Source organism: Tympanuchus pallidicinctus, unplaced genomic scaffold (assembly GCF_026119805.1).
Source record: "Tympanuchus pallidicinctus isolate F22 unplaced genomic scaffold, pur_lepc_1.0 scaffold1, whole genome shotgun sequence".
Lineage (NCBI taxonomy): Eukaryota > Metazoa > Chordata > Aves > Galliformes > Phasianidae > Tympanuchus > Tympanuchus pallidicinctus.
The window spans coordinates 88,424,880-88,439,879 of NW_026294618.1; the positions used below are offsets into that span (position 1 = coordinate 88,424,880).

Genomic DNA, 15,000 nt, shown 5'->3' on the forward strand with positions numbered 1-15,000 from the left:
CCAATCCCTGCTCATGTGGGGACACCCAGAGGGGGCTGCCCAGAATAAAACGATCACTTGAGCTAAATGCACTCAGTTTCCACTTGTAATGGTTTGGTGGCTTTAATGAAGACCATGGTGGAGGGCAGCAATGTGATGGCCCTCAGGTGATCATGGGCCTGAATATGTGAGGGGAAGCTCATGGTCAGGGACAGTGGGAAAGTGGTGGTGGAACATGTTTTATTATTGTTGGATTTTGTCTGCACCTGTCACTCATTGGTAAGTTGAGTCCTGTCCTGTAGCAAAAGTGGCATTTGTTGGAATACAATTGGTAGATTTCTGCTTAAAATCCTACAGGTTTTTTTTAAATCAGAGTCAATTTTTACAGCACTTAAGTTCAGGTAATGCAAGAAAGGGCCTCAGCTCAGCCTCTTGTAGGAGAGAAGTGGCATAGACAGGACAGAAGAAGAAAGGGGTGCAGAGGATGTCTGTGTATCTGCCATTCGCCACAGCTGGCAATACCACATTTGTGCCCCAGCATCTGAAGGGATCAGGCCAGGCTCTGCGTATGCCAGGATGTAACAGAAGATGCAGGAAAAGAAAGGGAAACATGCAAAGGGATAAGAGTTGCTAGCTTTTCTTCTGTCAGAATGTTCTTAAACTCCCTCAGGCTTTTCCTCTTTTTCCTTGCAACTGTAATCCCGTTTGCAGAAAATAGATTGAAATGCTCTTTGCTCTCTAAAATTCTTGGTCCTTTACAATTTCAGATACTTGTTTCAAAACATTTGTTGCAATGTTAATGTCAGCAGATTGCTTCAGTGAAGAAGCATGGGGATCATATAGATGTTTTCAGGGAGATAAGAAAATGCAAGTCTGATTTGTTTGGTGCTGCCATTGTTGGCTGCCTCCTTGGTAAATGGGTCTAACTGTTGGTGGGAAAGGAGCTCCTTGCTTCTTTCCCCAGTGCTGGAGGAAATGGCCTTCAGACATCATACAAAAGACAGTGATTTGCAGATCCTTTCACAAAGCCTTTTCTGTGTTATCTCAGATAATGAGAATTTCTCAGAGGTTCAATTCTTGGTTTTGCAGTGAAAATCCAGCAGTTACCAGATCATTAAACTGCATGGTGCAGTTTTTAGTATAGCCTATGTAACTTTTGCCAATAAATGCCTAACCCCTCCCCCACAAGCTGCAAACCAAAAATGACAAGTACTGTAATGTTGAAACTGGATCCTAAGGGATTTAGCAAACTGAGCATTTGCCATATTTAGTGTCATCAAAGTTTCTTCCACCCATACTTTGGTGATACATTGCTGATCTTCTGATTAGTCTGACAGACTGTTTCTCTTAAATCACTTACCCTACACTTCCTAAACCCTCCTCCTTGTCTCTTCTTGGATGAAATTCATGCATATATTTAAATATGCCTAAATTGACAACTAGGAAAAAAAAAAAAAAAAAGCTAAAATGTGCATTTAGTCCATATCTAGTTGTGCCATTGATTTACTTAGGAATCTGTGACACTGTGTTTCGTTCCCCGTGCACTGAAACTGACAGCTCTACGCAAAGTCAAATAAGATGTTTAACAAACCACATGTCCTATCATTTTTAGCCTTGCCATTGTACCCTCATGGCTGCAAGTCAGAGCCAGATACATCACCTCCTCCAGCCACACAGCTCTGCCTGTGTTTGTGTGTGCACATATGTGTACATGTGTGTAGCTGCTTCCACATTTCTCTTTCTTGCTATATGATTTGCTGGAATAAACAGTGCTGAACGTAGCTGCACACAGTAATTTTAAATTAAGATTTGAAAGATTGGAAAAACAACTTTTTCTTTATTTTTTTCCATGAAGAATGAAGATGTTTTGGGGCAGTTCTGCCCAGGGAGGGAGAAGGTGGCTTGTACTGGTGAATGAAAGCCTCAAATGTCAGTGTCCAAGCACAAGTGCTGAAGTTGGTCAGAAAGAGAGGACAGCTTGCTGTGCCACTTGATATCTGTCTTGTCTGTGATGTTGCCATAGGCTCTTGAATGCCAGCTGCAATAATTAAAGTCAGGTATTGTTGCTATGCATCACAAGAAAAAAAAAATCCTAAATGGTTCTGTGGTTCTCTTATAAAATCTTTCTTAAAAGATATCATCAGAACTCACAGTTATGACTGTGACAAAATGGTTTCAAGTAAGGGAGACACCATGCTGTAAGTTTAAATCAAAATATGGTTAGAAAATTATTTATTTACTTAAAAGAAGCAAAAGAAATTGGCCTGAAGACAACAGCTGGATTTCAGCCTTGCTTTGGCTCCTGCTCCTCCATCACTTTTGCTCCCTGATGTTTTTTTGTAGTTACCGTCATTCTCCATATATTAACATCCCTGCAAAATACCCCAGTCCTTTTTCTTGTGCTTGTTGAACAAATCAGGCTCCCATTCCTATGCCTGGCATTTTGCTCTGTGCCTTCCCACCAGCTCTTTGCACTCACCACACTCCTCTGCGTAGCCACCAGATGTGAGTCCGCTGTAGCATGGAATGTACCCACTTTGCAGATGTGATTTCTGAGATTGATCATGATAGCAAAACATCTGCCAAGCTGCATTATTACACTGAGTTCTGACATGGCAACTGTTTCTTGGTCCTGGCACATGTCATCATCTAGAAGAGGGGAGACAATTTTTAGGAAGTCTGCTCTACTTTTGCCAGGCAAGAGCCATGCTGGTGGGGAAGAACCTCATTAAGGCCAGTTGTGCTGCTGTCTTAGCAGAACATACTTAATGCACTTTGAGTTAGTCCCGTAAACGTCGGTGTGCTTATTTAAAACAATTCAAACACCACCACCTATAAAGTACAAGTAATAACCCTGTCACATAAGTGCCCTGCACACCCTTGAGAGAAACATTGGCTGCCAACATTTTCAGAAGTGATGATGGTTTTAGGCCAGTTCCATTTTGGGATGCTTAACTGGAAATCTGTTAATGAGAGCCACTTTGTCAGGAGGTCCTCGATGGTCCATTTTCTGATGATGTGTGCCCAGTTCTGCATCCAAGAATGAAAACATCCTAAATTACTGAAAATTCTGGCCACTCGTGTGACTATTTTAGGAACTCATGTCACACACACAGAATCACACAGAATGTTTGAGGTTGCAAGGGACCTCTGGAGATCATCTGGTCCAACCCCACTCAACTTTCCCAGTTGCATCTGCAGGATTCATCTCAATCTGAACTGGCACTCATCAGGAAAGTTGAAGCTTTCTAACTTGATTCTGGTCTAAACTGAGACCTTGTATGTGTATTTCTTGCTCTTATGAAGGCACTGTAAAGGAGAATTTATAACCACCCTAACGCTCCTTTACACAACTCAAGCAGTGTAAAGTGGTCTCAAGAGAAGTGAAAATCAAGTCAGTAACTGCAAACTTCCATCTTTGAGCTTGCATGCCCTTCCTCTACAAAGTGCAGCAGCACAGTCTGAGCACTTGTAATGGGACCAGAAGTGGGCCCAGGCTGATGGGACAGTTGTTTATTTTAGTATTACACTCCTTGCATTTTTTTTCCTCAGCTGTATACTTCCTCATTCAAGGGCTTTATTGTTGTCATGTTTCAACATCGTTCTCCACATTCTTAAAGGAAAAGTAGGAATGCTTCTCTCTTGCAGTCTGCAGCAAGGAGAATAAAGCTGAATCTGCAGTGTAAGAATAGCAAACTTAACTGTCCTGATACCTCTAGAGAAAAAAAAAAAAACCTGACATCTATCTCTAGATGGAACTTCTTTCTCACTCAAAAATCTTGCTGTCAGGAAATTTAATTGATGCCCTCAGGTCTTTTTTCCTTTTGTGTTGTTTTGTTTTCTAAATTTTGAGGAGGCTCTCTTGTGAAACAGTAAAGCTTTCCTTGAAAACTGCACAGGAATCGGAGTCGATCTGTAAACTGAGTAAGAAAAGCCATGGCTTTCAGTAGCAGGATCGTGCCATGCATGTATCAATTAATGCCGCTTAATCAGTTTCTGCAGTTGGTGGAACTGCAGCTTGTAGTTGGAAGCTATTAGGGAGGGAATCACAGGAGGAATACTGTTGCAGGACTACGCTCGTTTTTTATGTTTGTGTCCTCTGGATTCAAGGTGTTTGTATAATGAAGTTGGCACATTGATATATGATCTATTTTTTAATGTCATTACAATTTTAGTTCCCTCTGCCTTTTTGTCATTGGGTTACATTTAAGCACAGCAAGATCAACTTTAAACTTCCTTACTCAACAGCTTTATTAGTTATAACGTTCCGTGACCTTTCTCAACATTCTTAAAGAAAAAGATACAGTGTAATGTCACTTTACTTTGCTTATTGTTCTTTGTTGTGGTGAACAAAGCATTTTCTACAGTGGCTATAGCACATAATTATACAGCTTTCAATAGCGGTGTCTTGGCACATATCAAAGTTCAGAAGAGCCTTTAGAAAAAAAAAGATGTTTTGTGGCAGCCTAGGGAGGGTCTCATCTTTCCTTCAGAAAATAGTTCAAGGCTCTTCTGTCAAGCTTCCCTACTTAGAGCTTTTTCTCCTCCTGCTTCATAAAGTTTAAAGGGGATTCAGTGGAGTTCTATGATCTATTTCCTTTGAAAGATTGTTCCTTTGCACAGAGAAGTCCTTTGACTTCAAGAGTTCACAGATTCATGTCTTTAGGTATCATATGTCTGACCTTATCAGTTACTCTATTTAATGTAGGAGAAAAAGTCTCAACTCTTTGTGTTTGTCTGTTTTGCCTCTGTGAAATGATTTGGTGAAAAGACCATCCTTTTTAACACACCACTGAGAGGCCGTTTCTGACTGTAACCTACCCTGTGGCTCTTCTGAAAAAAAAAAAAAAAAAAAAAAATTGTCCTTGTGTTTTGTGTATGGATGATTTCACAGTGAGAATAGAATTATACAAGGACAGGCACACATAAAAAAAATCTTTTGCTCTCTTTTTCCTAAATGATCTATTGGCTATTTTGGTGGCTGCTACTCTGGTTCCCCAACAGGCACGACCATTTAACAAACACAGAGATAGCGGCTGGAGTGCTGGGCCAGCAGTAGGTTTTCCCTTGCTTCGACCTACCCCAAAGGCCTTCATAATTAATTGTCCTTCAGAGATGAGGAAAGTTCAGAGACAGTGTGTGTAGCGATGTCTATTGTCTGACATTCAGTTCTCCTTCCCTCAGCTCTTTTTCTTCGTTCCACAAAGGGTTATCAATAGGAGCAGGGAGCAAGCTCTCTTCTAACAGCTGCTGGTGGTGGCGGTGCTGTCTGCAGAAGGTATCATTGTGTTCAGCCATCTATGGATTAAATGGCTGCAAAAGTTCTAACAACCTTTTCAAACGGGCGTGTTTATTTCATCTGGATTACACAGACCTATTTAGCTAATTAAAAACTTTCTCAGAACCCCTTCTATTTTATGTGGAGGAGAAAAAAAAAAAAAATGGCAACGCTGCTGTCATTACGAAGAAGGGCTGCCGTGAAACTTTGGTAAATAAATGAAAAATTCGATCAGTCCACTTTGATCAAAATGTGCCAAATAAGCGTTGGTTCGTCTGTTGAGTTGATCTGCACTTTTGTTTGGTTTTGTTTGTTTGTTTCTTTAATCTTAGGAGGAAAGAGGGGGCACAGTAGAAAAAGCATAAAAGAAAACATTGGTGTAAGCTGTAATAGACACAAACACTTGCCAATGAAAAAAAACTGCCAGGGCTCATCCTGCCTCTGCTCGTAACATCAAAGTGCAAAGAAGCCGGAGTTGGCTAAACAGATTATTAATACTGTTGCACCTTTTGCAATTGATTTGGAGACTCCTCTGTGGTGTAATGATTAAACTTCACATAAAACAGAACAAAATTATATACATGCTTCCTTGTTTCCCCTTATGGTACGCTACACAAAGATACGATGCGGTTTGTAGATACGCAAGAAGTACAGTCAAATTAGAGCTGTTTATTAACGATCGTTATGTTACTGCTCCAATTAATTGGGCGAAGCCAAAAAAGACAAATACAATCATTCTTCCACTGAGCAGTTTTACTAGCAAATTACGGAGGTTTTAATGTTTTTTTTTAATCTCAAAAAAATATATATTAAAATAGGACTCCACGTCAGACCTTCACCTGTATTCCTAATAAATGCATCACTTTGCTACGAAAAGGGATAATCATGTAGAACATTTTCTGGGCTCCATCTCACTTCCTTAATGCAAAGAAGGACTGCTCAACAATCGAGATCAATTATTGCACAAGTAAGTTATTAGGCCTGGCATTTGGAAACAGGTTTTCTGTATTTAAGAAGAAATCGCGTACAAAGTAGATGCAGCTAATACAGTAATGCAAAAAAAGATCATAAAAAATTAAAGTTATTCTTATGAATCTTTCATTAGAAGCAATGAAAAGGGACACTGGTGAAGCCAAGTGCTTTGTTCTTCTGAGCTCCTCTTGGAGGGCCCAATCCTGCAAACCATTACGTGCCTGAGTGTTCCTTCTGCCAGCGTCCTGGTGGCGCCTGCAGCGAATCCCCTGCTCTGTCACCGTTTGCCCAGGCGGGCCCGTGGCGAAGGGCGGGCTGCTCTGTTTCAGCAAACAGATGCTCCCTCCAGAAACGGGCAAAAAGTCCTGTAAAAAAACGTGCCACCGAGTCGCACAGCTGTACCGAGGCAGACGCTTGCTTTTACACAGGGAGAGCTGTTGGGAAACGATTTAAGGCTACTCAGAGCTTTTCAGATTACTCCCCACCGCAAATAACATGTTAAGTACTAAATTGCCCTAAGCGGTGTTTTATTACTGATCAATAAAATAGTAATCTGGTCTTTTAGTGTGGAAAAATATTTTAGCGGGATTTTTCCTGCTTTCGTTCCTGAGTAACAGTAAACCAGAAAGCACAGCCACCGAAAAAAGCCAAACCCATCCTTGTTTGTTTCTAATTTTGCTTTGGGGGAATACTAGGATTGTTCCAGCTGAATAGTGCAGGGTTTCTGTGCGTGCGCCTGTGAGTGCATGGAGCGGCAGTGTGCTGTGCTCTGCTTGGGTGAAGCTTTTTGTCTGGTCTTTCGTTGTTAGGGTTTTTTTTGTTGTTGTTGTTTTTTTAACAGTAATTTACTGGTACTCATTCTTACCCCATCCTCTTCTCAAACAAAACAACCCCTTTTCCAAAAAAAAAAACAAAAAAACAGGCAAAAACAAAACAAAACAAAAACTTGGCAAAGTCTTCCGATTCCTACTTGTCATTTCATTTTGCATTCAACAAGGGGTAGTGGGAATTGAAACGTCAACTGGAGATGGAGAAAAGCACCAATTTATCGTGCGCTAGCCTTGCACAATTCAAGATTTCTTTTGCTAGCTGCACACATTATCCCCAACCTCTCGCCACTCTCTTGTGGCAGTTGTGAGGAATGGCTGTTCCTTCCCGTGTGTGTACTGCAGGCCTCTAAAGACTCTTATTTATTCTCTCCCATGTCACCTTGTGTACAGTCTGGTCTGTGACACTGATGGTGATTATGTCATTATTTTGCTCTGGGGGCTTTGGCACATCTGCAGAGCTGATGCACATCTTCTTTGTTACGCTGGCATACGTCCCATATCGCAAATGCTTCATTAGCCTTACTGCCTGCCTCCTTGCCAGACAAGAATACCCAAATCCAAGCTTCTTTTTGCTCTGTTCTTTTGTGTCTGTGATGAGCCTTTATTCATCTTCCTAGTTCTTCCCTGTTTTCTATTTTTCTATGTAAAACTGATTTCCAGATGTCTGTCGTTCTCCAAAAATCTATCCTGGATGAGGAGTGAGAAGCAAGGTGAATTTTAACCCATGTTGTCCCTTGCTAGCATAAAGTCTTATCCCTCTGAGCTTAAATCCTTTTCAATTTGTCCTATACCAAAAGAATATGTGAGGCTACACAGTTTCAGTGAATAGGAACATTTTAAAACTTGGCGTTTGATAATAAAGAAAAAAACAAACAACCTAACACAAATATAATTTTTCTTACCAGCTAGCAAACCCTAGTTGTGGTAATGGGGTAATGGGTAGCATGCAAGTCACTCATGCTTTTCTAGACCTTCTTCCTTTCTTGTAGACAATATAGTTAAATTTCTCATTCAGAACTTCTGGGAAAGCAGTAAAAGAAGAGGGTGTTCACAAGACCCGATCGACCGACATTTCTTATATGCTGTGTGTTCTCGCTCCTTTTTCACATGAAAGGGCATAGAACGTTTTGTACTGTGAAAATTGAGGAAAATGTTTGATCTTCTAAACTTTATCGAAGCTCTTCTATATAACTGTCGTACCAGAGAGATCTGAAATAGTGGGTTAGCTACTAGCTTCATAAGATTTTTTCCATCCACATCCCACCCACCTCACACTTTTTCTCTGTGACACTGAGTTAAATTCTGGGCTGGATTCTCAGGTTTTGGAGTAAATCAGCTCCAGCAGTCATTGGAGCTAATTAATCCATGCCAACTGAAGAGCTGTCTTTTGTTGCATAAAGTCAAGTGTGTGAATATCTGTTAAATGTCAATTGAATGAAAAAAAAAAGTTCAATTTGTTTATTTTAAAACAAAAAAAAATTGAATGCAGACCTGGATCTGGAGCTACAGAGCCATCCTGTCCATGGCTGTGGGGAGGAGGGAGGTTTTGTTTTTATTGTTGTAAGGGGCCCTTGCCAAAAGAGGAGGTTCCAGCTGATACCATCTCACAGTGTGGGGTCTGGGCTATGTGACTGACTTGAGCAGAAGTCATACAGATAGGATTGCCCATCCTGTAAGGTTTTGAATATGTCAACTTTAAGCTTGCTTGGTATCTTCAACGTATTTTAGAGTGGACAAGAGTTAAGTTCTTGTAATACAAATGAAGGATTTTGTATAACCTTTGGAAACCGTGGGAGAGATTTAGCAACTTCACAGCCTGTACTATTTTCCAGCCTAATGCAGTGCGGACACTATTTTAAGAGATGGTTAAATCTGTGAGACTGAAATATTCAGTCTGAGGTAGCAATGGCAGAATACTGCAGAGGTCTGTGGGAGTGTGGGGCTGCCACCAACACAAGATGGGAAGAATTTGGGAACCACAGGTCGCTGTCATACTGAAGTGGCGATAGTAACACAAGGACTGAAGTTAAGAAACGCTTCTCAGTCCAAGAGAGAGGGAGTTTGTTTCTCCCATAGTTACACAGAGCCCGTCACTTGGCGTATTGCTGAAATTGGTTGTGCAGAGAAAGATCCCCACATTTTCCTGATGTAAGCGTGGGTGGATAGGAGGAAGAGGGACAGCCAGAAGAGCCGTCTGAAATTAATCAGCATATCGGAGATGATTTCTCCCTGTAGATCTGGAAGGGGCAAGGTTCATCCTTCTTATCTGCAGAGGGGGAAGTTACGCAGCCTGCTGCTGCCTCGTTTCACTGTGCCATCAGAGGGACTCAGGGACCGCCCCCAAGGGACACGGTTTCAAGGCACAGGTAAAAATGTACCTTCAGAACAATGTGTAGCTACGCAGTAGTCCAAAACTGCTTATGAGATGTGGCCTGGAAGTTGCTTCTGCATGTAATGGGGAGGCTATATGGAGAGCAGAAGAGTGGGAAGCAGAAAGACCTAGGGGACTTAGGTGACTACAGTGGTGTAGGCACATAAATGTATTTAACACAGCAGTCTACAACTTTAGAAATTTTTTAATGGTAGAGAGGGGGGATCAACTGAACTGAAAAGAAAAGCCCTTTGAGCGCTAAGTATCAGTGTTTAGGAAGAAGCTGAATGGCTTATCTCAGACAACTGCAGAGAGGACTGGCTCCATCAGGCCTAGCCCTGAGGTTATCTCATCCAGCGCTGTCTACAGCCGCACCATTTCCTTCCGTGAGGTCTAAAGAGGAGTCAAACCTCTTTAGGGACGGGGAGCTCAGTCCATTAGGATTGAGGACTTCGTCTCCCAGCTCACTAAGCTGACTGACCCTGGGTAGGCCCAGCCCTGGAGCACATAGTTCTGTGCCCACAACCTGGATGAGGCCATGCCCAATTTCCACAAACCATGCACGGTTTCCTTCTGCAGCCCCTACCCTCTGTCGTGGGAGAGAGGAAAGGTCTCCTGATGCCAGAGGGCATGCTTACCACCTTCATACCACCTCCAACAGGACCCCAGTGACTGGCCATTTCCCTGCCAGACTGATTAACCACCACCTGCTTCCATCCCTGCCTCCCAGCCCCAGCACACACAAAGCTAGCAGGGAAAGGGCACTCTGGTAACTGCTGGGGCTTTGTCAGGGGCAGGCACGGAAGACAAAGGTGACTGCAATGCAGAGAGGTGGGAAGAGCAAGCAAGAGGAAGCAATGCCGCTTATAGATGTTTACTCGCTGTTATGACATTTTTACACGTTACAAGATGTTCTTTAGATATATAAGCCTTTAATTGGTGCTTCTACTACCGTGTTAACGATTCATCTTAGAGGCCAAATTCTGCTGAGCTTCAGAAAATCATTACATACAACAAGGTCTGCAAAGTACCTCTATAGAGACCCACAGTCTAACCAGCAGTTACTGCCTGCCTTGCTCAGCATGGAATTAAGCCATGAAAGCAGAGGCTGCCCTGCTGGTGAAGGTCCTCACAGTGCAGGCTGTGCCTCCTAGTCCTTCCGAGCCACACATCTCACCCCAGCAGGCTGCTGTGAGCAGGAGGCTGTGCCATGAGCACCCTGTGGTCCTGCAGCAGGGCCAGGCCTGGGTGGTCATCCTCATGCTCACCTTCTTGGACAGATGTTCTGTGGGCACCTGTATCTAATACCTGCCAGAGTTTGGCAGCAGAGTACGTAATATGCCACTTGGCATTGTAGGCAGCCTCTGGCAGCAGATTGCATTTCCCCATTGCAGGGCTGAGTTACAGTCAGACTATTGGATGTATGAGTTTTATTTCTCCTTCACGTTTTGAATGATACACCTTCTTGGGTGTGAACTTTCTGTGATCCTTCCTTCCATTCCCCAACATATACTGAACACCCAACTATCACAAGCCAGAGGAACCTTAGTGATTTTTCCATTCTGCAGCAGTGCCATTGGCAATGCAGTACGCTAAGGGCAATCAGAGTTTCCATTAGGAGCTTCTACATCTCATGCAGTTCTAATTTATCAGTAAGGCAGAAAAGGAGACTTGATAATCATCTCTCCAGCTAAATACTATCGATGATTTTTGAGTATGGGGAAAGGGGAGAACTGAACTGCAAGGTCCAAGAAGTCTAAATAAATCATAAAGTGGAAAGTCTTTTATGCTAACCTTCTCAGATCTGGTTACCAAGTTTTGTGCTTAAAAACTGATGCTTTGAGGCCATGGTGTTTGCAGCAGATCATAACATTCTGTGATGGATAGGTTTGCTGCCTGAGCCACGGGCACAGCAGTGCCCACAGAGACCCTGTGGGGCAAGATGCCTTCTGTGCACTGTGAGATGGGACAGGGGTCCAGGCAGGGGATGGGGAGCTTTAGCAACCTACCTCCTGTTGTACAGGGTGCCTGCAGTGTATTTCCCATTCTTTATTTGTGGAAAAGCTTAATTGAAATGCAAGTGATTAAATCTAATGTATCACATAGTATCCATTTTCACTGCACTACCACTTTCACTTCCCTGATATTATCAGACATCTCAGCAGCCCCACTGTCAATGCCCATTCTCCCTCCTTTTTGTGAGCGTGGCAGAGGAGATAACAGTGAGCCAGTGGTAGATTAGTAGTGCCCCAAACCTCACATGAAGGATAAGGCATCTCAGCTTTGTTTCAAGCAAGCACTTTCAAAATGCATTCTTAAATCATTCGAGGGCCACGTGTTTTCCAGCCTTTCACAGAGTGAAAAAAATCACAGCGCAACAGTAAATGCAATAAGAAACCTTTATCTCTTTCCTAATTTTTCTCTTCTGAGCAGAGCTCAGACGAGCACTTCTCCCTCACACCAGGCTCAGCTCTGCAGTGTCGCTGCTGTCCCACAGCAGTGGGCTCACCGTCCTGTGGCACTGAGGCTGGCAGACTGCATTGAGCATCCACCCAACTCCTGGTTCATATTTTTCTCGTTCCAAAAAAACCTGCTTCTTAACAGAGTCACTCAGTAAGAGCTGTGTGAGGAAGCCTGAAGGCACTAAACATGGTGGCACCAGAGGGCTGCAGTTGTAGTCAAGGGATCAGGGTACAAGTAGCAGAGGGCAAATTGGCATCTGCTCCCTATAAAGGTTTTGGAGGAGTGCAAAGTGTGTTTACTGAAGTGTCCAATAGTTTAAATATTTTTCACTTGTGTTTTTAAAATAAAAACATCCTTTCCAACTATTTCCCTCTCCTCATAAGTGATAATGGAAGAGGCATTAGCCTTTCCGTCAGCTGAGCCAACCTATTTTTTTCTAAGAGGTGTCCAGGATGTTCAGCCAATTGAGTGATCTAATTAGCTGAAAATTGTTAATTTCCTTTACCTTATAAAGCACCTAACACAGAAACTGTTAAATAATGTTAAGTGTCAGACTTAAACTGAGAACATTGGGCCATATGCTGCCATGGCTTTCACGCCAAAAAGTGTAGCAACTTACTCCAAAACCTGCCTCCAAATTCTGTGTGGAAGCCAAAGCCTCCTGCTTGATATGCTGCCACACCAACTTGCGGCATTGAGATGGTTCCATGCAGCAGCTCACCATGTGTGTGATGGGAGGTGAAGGGTTGGGCAAAGGTGCAAAGAGCTGGGGGTCCCAGGAGATATTAAACACACATTGCCCCTGAAAGCACAGGAAAATAGGGAAGCTCTGGGCAGGAATATCCTGGAAACCATGGCACATGAGTGCCTGCAGCTGCAGATCGTGTGAATGCCCAGTCTGCAGAGGAATCAGTGAATGTGTGAGTACACAGGGGAGAAAGAAGAGCTTCTTCTAGCTCTTCAACAAGGGGGAGTTCACCAGCTCACGGGGACGAACCTCGGGAAGGGGCTGGTTCCTGGTGTTACCAGCCACCCTGCAAGACCACAGAAAAAGGCGGCTTCCTGTAGTAAGATGCCTTGCTTTACTTCTGACTTACCCTAAGAACTGATCTCTTACAGGATGGAGAGTCTGAGAAGTGCTCGTCCCCCAAAGGTTTCCACATGTTTAGGGGCCAGCTTGTCGCAAAAGCCTTAAATCTTAAATCTTAAAACTTAAATCTTCCTCATGTAAGAGGCTGAAGACGATGTATGTTTTATGTATGTAGACTTTCTCAAGTGCCTTCTTTGAGAAGGTTATGTCATGCTCCCCAAACTCATCTTTTACACTGGATCTCGTTTCCATCATTGGCTGAGGTCAGAGTATTTGGGGTACTTGTGAACATCTAGTTTATACTTTGTTTTCTCAGCAAAAATATTTCCCCTGAATCATCTGCTGTTGCTGTACATACGCTGTTCTGGACTGCTGCATAAGCTGTTTGACCTAGAGCTTTACATAGTGAGGCTGCTCTCCTTATCCCAGAGAGGTTCTCCATCACTGGCTGTAATAGAGGTTATTTACTCCTCATCCTTGGGTTAGGAGGTTCCTAGCACAGCCCCTCACTCCTGCCACATCCAGATCATCGGGCCAGAAGCATGGTCTGGCCTCCCACTCACCCCTCCGGCCTGTTTACCTCCCATCACCGTGACCTTGCTCTCTGCAACGTGAGCAGCCTTCACCAGCTGAAGACCTCTGATCCCAAGTCCACTAGAGATTTTGGCTTTCCTAGTTGGCAAGATGACTTGTCACCCACCAGGTCAACATGAATAAAGATTTTTTAAATCCATGAAGTCCTGCAATTGCAAAAAAAAAAAGGAAAGGAAAAGAAAAGAAAAGAAGCTGCCTCTCTCTGGTTAATTTAACCTCTCCTGGCAGCCTGACATCTTGAGCTGTCTGTGCTGCACTTGTTTATTTGTGCTCATAATTAGGATCAAAAAAATCCAAACAAACATTCACCAAGAATTCTACTTTATATAAAATTTGAAAGTAAAATCAATCCTGACCCAATCTTATCATTTTTAAAGTATGTTTATCCAGCTTTGTGGTAGGAACAAGCAGACTGTTTGAAGGCCACATAGTTTTCAAACCTTGGTTGCAACACGCTACCCAGTTTTGAAACCGTCTTTATCTAGCCGAGAAAACTAAAATCTGTTTGACAAAGTAGCACTCCAGCCAGTTTATCTTGCAATATGGCTTTAGCTCACAGAGGCTATTGATTTCCTTAAATTAATGTTTACAGAATGCTACTGAATTTCACTCAACGGGACATTGTTCTTTTGAAGCTTTGTAAAATATGATACAGAGTGTTATTGCCGTTTGTTCCTTTGCTAAGACTGATGAAACATTTATTTTTTTTAAAGTGCAGCCTTGAACTATAGCTGTTTCCTACAAGTGTGTTTACTCTTGGAACATTAGTAATACAACACACTATCAGACTCTAGCACAATACCACAGGCAAAGTCTGTAGGTACGCTGTGGCAGCCTAATCGTATAAATGGAGCTGAAGTTTAACGCAGATTAGACATCGTATGAGAAAAGGTTTCGAGCTTAGCCCAGCTGTCCCTGTCTGAAGGATCTTCAGATTCGTGTGCCACAGCCAAGCAGTTGTCTGACACTGTTACAATATTAGAACGGTTGCATTGGTCTTGATACTTCTAAACATGGGACCCTGTCCTGAAAACTAGTGTCTGATCCTTTCTCCCTCTGCCCCCAGCTGAGGGAGCAGCTTTAAGGGTACCTACCATAAGCATTCTGTGGAGGCTCCTGATCTGATCCCCGAGGAGGGCTCTGAGAAGTGCCTAAGTTATTTCTAACATCCTCTCAAATTTTGGTAGCTTACTACAATGAAGTAGCTGTTACCTATCGCCAGAGTTTTGAAGGAAATCACAGCCCATAATGGTTTGACAGCTTTTCTGTTGCTTTCTGCAGCTTCACTGCCATTAGACACATCCATCCAAAAAATCATTGTTTGCTTATGAGAATCAGCCTGTAAACCTACACTGGGCACCTTTTTAGGGTGTTGTGCACTTTACCCCATATGCATCAGAGCAAGCAGCTCAACTGAAGTATG

General features: G+C 42.8%; 1 protein-coding gene across 1 annotated transcript in view; it reads left to right on the forward strand.

The window, feature by feature from the left end:
• PROX1 (prospero homeobox 1) overlaps nt 1-15,000 on the forward strand; it is a 47,534-nt gene that overhangs the window by 20,652 nt on the left and 11,882 nt on the right. The window lies entirely within an intron of this gene.